Below are 6,000 nucleotides of genomic sequence, written 5' to 3' on the forward strand. Positions count from 1 at the left end.
TTTTGACAGTTTTTTCATCTACGTTTTTTTATGATAAAGACAAAAATGTCCATTCTGTGTTTACTTTGTAGCCGTATCATTCTTTATTATATAGGTACACCAATTGGGTTTTTATTCCATATGGAATCATAGAAAAATTGATCTAAACTGACCTCCAAACCATCAATGATTCTGAAATGAGGAGTACCCAAATTGCATCCATGCTTAAATTCACATCGTCAAAAGTCTAATAACAGAGCTTTTATTTAATTTCTTCAAATATTTTGAACAATTGGATATTAGTCCATGCTTACTATTCATATTTTTTAAATGGATACTTGTAACACATTGTATTTGCTCATTTTAAAAAGATGACGGTTTAATGACGTCGCATGGCGACGTTACAGTACATTTTGCCTTTTTCAGTAAATACTTCATCTGTTGATAAATACTGTGAGCGTTTTGTGCATATCTAAATAGTTTTATCTATGTTGAAAGATGTGCTTAGTATCAAATCATAAAAATACAAATTGTTTAGTCTCTATGAAATCTTGTAAGATTTTGGCTACTAGTTTTGCTAGATAGGTGCAATTTGGGTACCGTTACGTTACAGTCTGCCAAAAGTTAAGCACCACCGAAATATAACTGGCAATATTTTTTAAACTATTGCGAAAAATGTTTGGTGTTATGAATTACCTTTAACATACACTAATAAAATGCATTACGACCAAAAAGATTGAACTCCGATAAAGCAGTCAAGCAACCTTTTATCAAAGGTCATCAGCGCGTTTACAAATATACTGTTTCTCCAGGTGGTCATGTTAGTGTTCGTACATTGGTCCTTCGACTTCATAGAGGCAACTGAAGAGCAAGTCGTGGTGTATAGAGACCTGTACTTACAGGCAGACACTCTACCATCAGGTTTCAATGGGATAATGACTATCTATGCTCAAACATATGAAGCTGACAAAACACTCAATGGTCAGATGGGAGTCATTTTACTGCCAGTAGACGCCATGATATGAATTTTGCGAGGAAACAAACGGCCTATGACCAAAAAGATGTTTGCACAAGGACTGCATTCAGTGCTGATGGTGTTCCAGTACGGGTTTGCTTCATATACCGTTATAAGCTGGGTATGCATATACTGCAGGGTCACATAAACAGACAGACATACAGAGATTTGGTGTCTTAAAACATTGTAGTTCCTCATTTTAATAATCCCCCATTTGCGTCAACATTGTCAAGACCCTTGTACATGGACGACAACAATAGACCACACAGGGCAAGGATTTTTACCTAGTCCAAAGAGCAGCAAGCCATTTACACTATTTTTTGGCCCTCTATGTCTTCATACATAAACCCTATCAAACATGTCAGAGATGCCCTTGGCGGAAATCTCAATCGCAGAGTTCCACCTTCACAATATTTTGTCGATTTAAAAGTGGCATTTGTTGTTTAATGCAACAGAGTTCCTCAGCTAAAGTTTTGAAGGTTTGTACCAAGAATGATACGTCGTGTTATGAAACTGTACCGGAAGAGAGGTTGTTACACATGCTATCGACTCAAATTTGACATAAAATTTGCGGAACATACCAAAGATTATGTGTAGAAAATTTTAATGATATTGGGTGATCAATTGTTGTAAAAAAATAAAATCACAGTGAAACTTAAATTCCGTTTCTGAATTGTGTAATTTACACTATTTTTATAAATGAAAAACCTTCATGCATAGAACCTTCATAAGTGACCAAAATTATATTTGTGGTTTGTTTATGGTATACATTAGCAAAATTGCTATATGACTGTTTTCTTTTTTTTTTTGAGCAATAATTGATTTTTTTGAATTTGAAAATAAAATCAATGCAATAAAATTAGGTGGTGCTTAACTTTTGGCGGACTGTATATAATAAACTTATCAAAGATCTAAGGTTTATATATTTTTTTTGCCAGACACCAGTTCTTATTTGGACCATTTATGAACAGGAATCCCCTTTTTAGCTCACCTGGCCCAAAGAGCCAAGTGAGCTTTTCTCATCACTCGGTGTCCGTCGTCTGTCGTCCGTCGTCGTTAACTTTTACAAAAATCTTCTCTGAACCTACTGGGTTTTACCAAACTTGGCCACAATCATCATTGGGGTATCTAGTTTAAAAAATGTGTCCGGTGACCCCGCCAACCAACTAAGATGGCCGTCATGGCTAAAAATAGAACATAGGGATAAAATGTAGATTTTAGCTTGTAACTCTGAAACCAACGCATTTAGAGCAAATCTGACATGGGTAAAATTGTTTTCTATCAGGTCAAGATCTATCTGCCCTGAAATTTTTAGATGAATCAGACAGGGTTGCTGCCCCTGAATTGGAAATTTTAAGGAAATTTTGTCGGTTTTGGTTGTTATCTTGAATATTATTATAGATAGAGATAAACTGTAAACAGCAATGATGTTCAGCAAAGTAAGACCTACAAAAAAGTCAACATGACCAAATAAACTTATCATAGATACCAGGACTAAATTTTGTATATACGCCGACGCGCGTTTCGTCTACAAAAAGACTCATCAGTGACGCTCAAATCCAAAAAAGCAAAAAAAGGCCAAATAATGTACAAAGTTGAAGAGCATTGAGGACCAAAATTCCTTAAAGTTTTGCCAAATCCAGCTAAGGTAATCTATGCCTGAGGTAGAAAAGCCTTATATTTCAAAAATTCAAAATTTTGTAAACAGTTTATTTATAAAATAATCAGTTGACCCCCTTAAAAAGTTATTGCCCATTATAGTCATTTTTGTCGAGCCTTCGACTTTAGTCGAAAAAGCGAGACTAAGCGATCCTACATTCCGTCGTCGTCGGCATCGTCGTCGGCGTCGTCGGCGGCGTCCACAAATATTCACTCTGTGGTTAAAGTTTTTAAAATTTTATTAACTTTCTTAAACTATACTGAATTTCTACAAAACTTGGACAGAAGCTTGTTTATGATCATAAGAAAGTATCCAGAAGTAAATTTTGTAAAAATAAAATTCCATTTTTTCCGTATTTTACTTATAAATGGACTTAGTTTTTCTGCGAGGAAACATTACATTCACTCTGTGGTTAAAGTTTTTAAAATTTTAATAACTTTCATAAACTATCCTTGATTTGTACCAAACTTGGACAGAAGCTTGTTTATGATCATAAGATAGTATCAAGAAGAAAATTTTGTAAAAATAAATTTCCACTTTTCTGTATTTATTTATAAATGGACTTAGTTTTTCTGCGAGGAAACGTTACATTCACTCTGTGGTTAAAGTTTTTAAAATTTTAATAACTTTCATAAACTATCCTTGATTTGTACCAAACTTGGACAGAAGCTTGTTTATGATCATAAGATAGTATCAAGAAGAAAAGTTTGTAAAAATAAATTTCCACTTTTCTGTATTTTACTTATAAATGGACTTAGTTTTTTTGCCAGAAACAAAACATTCACTCTGTGGTTTAAGTTTTTAAAATTTTTATAATGTTCTTAAACTATCCTTGATTTCTACCAAACTTAGACAAAAGCTTGTTTCTGATCATAAGATAGTATCAAGAAGAAAATTTTGTAAAAATAAATTTCCACTTTTCTGTATTTTACTTATAAATGGACTTAGTTTTTTTGCCAGAAACAAAACATTCACTCTGTGGTTTAAGTTTTTAAAATTTTTATAATGTTCTTAAACTATCCTTGATTTCTACCAAACTTAGACAAAAGCTTGTTTCTGATCATAAGATATTATTCAGAAGTAAATTTTGTAAAAAAAAAATTCACTTTTTCCGTATTTTATTTATAAATGGACCTAGTTTGTCTTCCAGTTAACATTACATACAGTCTGCAGTTAAAGTTTATAAAACATTTATGAGATTCATAAACTGTCCTGGATTTTTTTACCAAACTTGGAAGCTTCTTTCAATCAAAAGACAGTATCGATAGGGAAATTTTTATTGATGTTTTTCCTCATTTTTGTTGAGTCTGCGATTAACAGCAAAAGTAGGCGAGACACTGGGTTCCGTGGAACCCTTACAAATTTTTTGTAAATTTTTGTAATCTTTTACAAAAATTTTCCCCTCTGAAACTACTAAGACAAATTTAACCAAACTTGTCCACAATTATCATTATGGTATCAAGTTTAAAAAATGTTTCGGATGACTGCGCCTGCGAACCAAGATGGCTGACATGGCTAAAAATAGTACATAGGGTAAAATGCAGTTTTGGCTCATATCTCAGAAACCAAAGCATTTAGAGGAAATCTGAATTTGTTCGTTAGGTCAAGGTCTATCTGCCCTAGAATTTTCAGACAAATCAGACAACCCGTTGTTGGGTTGCTGCCCCTGAATTGGTAATTTTAAGAAAATTTTGCAGCTTTTAGTAATTATCGGGAATATTATTATAGATAGAGATATACTGTAAATAGCAATAATGTACAGCAAAGTAAGACCTACAAAGAAGTCAACATGATCAAAATGGTCAATTGACCCCATAAGGAGTTATTGCTCTTTATAGTCAATTTGTTTTTTACAATTTTCATAAATTTTGTAAATTTTAACAAAATATTTTAACAACTGGGCCAAGTTCATTACAGATAGAGATAATTGTAAGCAGCAAGAATGTTCAGAAAAATAAATCTACAAACACCTCACCAAAACACAATTTTGACATGAATCCATCTGTGTCCTTCGTTTATGATATGGACATAGACCAAGGTGAGCGACGCAGACTCTTTAGAGCCTCTAGTCTATACAATTTGTTTTCATAGGACCATGTGATCTTTTCTTATCGCTAAACATAATTCATCGTCTGTCAACTTTCACAAAAATCTTCTCAACTGGACCAACTTTAACCAAACTTGGCCATAATCATTGTTAGGGTATCTCGTTTAAATCAATAAGGCAAGATCTACAATTAAAAAGGAGGAAATCGTCAAACGACTCCTTATTGGAGTTCTTGCCCTTTAATAATGATTTAAAAAAAAATTGGGGGCATTTTGCCAAATATCATTAAAAATAAATATAGATGAATAGACACTTAAAATGACAAAATAAACAGCAAGTCAAGATCTTCTTACAAGTATGGTTTTGCCAATATAGTTAATAGACGGTGATACTTTACAGGGGTGATAGCCCTTACATTTTACCCTCTTTTGTGTTTTGATGCAAAGAAACAGACTAAATGATCAGTAATACAAGATCAACCAAACAGAGATTTTGTCATGAATTCTATTCTCGTCTACAATGTTGGAGAGAGTCCTATGTTGAATATTTACACAGGGTCTTTATAGCCTCTTGTGCAGGAACGATTTCTTAATATATATAATATGCCCCTCTTTCCATATTTTCATGAAATTGAATACAATAGCAGTTATAAATATATGATGCCCCTCTTTATTCTCATTTTGTTGTAATTTATATATGATAAACTACTATAAGTTATATGGTTTGCTACTGACCACTACGGATCCATAGAGGGTAAGTAAAATTCATAGGGGATGAGGCCGGAGGCCGAATCCCCTATGGATTTTATTCACCCTCTATGGTCCGTAGGGGGTCGACCAGTAGTAAATCGTATAACGAATTTATCGCACGCTGGACTTTTTCTGCTGCGTTATGTTGAAAAATAAACAATGAAACACAACAACATTAATAGATGACGTCACCATTAACGCGTCATGAAACCCCTATGAAATTTACTACCCCGCTACGGTTTCATAGAGGGTCGCCACGTGACAGCGTTAAACCAATCACAACGTTTTTATTTTAACCGTGTTGCGATAAAACAAAATGAGAATATAGAGGGGCATCATATATGAATAACTGCTTTTTTTAAATTAAATGAATAAGAGTGACCTCACATTAGATATATAGCATTAAGGAATATTTATTAAACAAATAAACAAAAACAAAGCAGGTAGTCCATCCTCAAGCGCCTGTGTCATATATTTTCAAATCAGCGAAATAACTATGCAGATTGATGTTTGAAGCAGTTAAAAATGCTAGGTGATAGCAGTTCTAGAT

Source organism: Mytilus edulis, chromosome 5, assembly GCF_963676685.1.
Source record: "Mytilus edulis chromosome 5, xbMytEdul2.2, whole genome shotgun sequence".
NCBI lineage: Eukaryota > Metazoa > Mollusca > Bivalvia > Mytilida > Mytilidae > Mytilus > Mytilus edulis.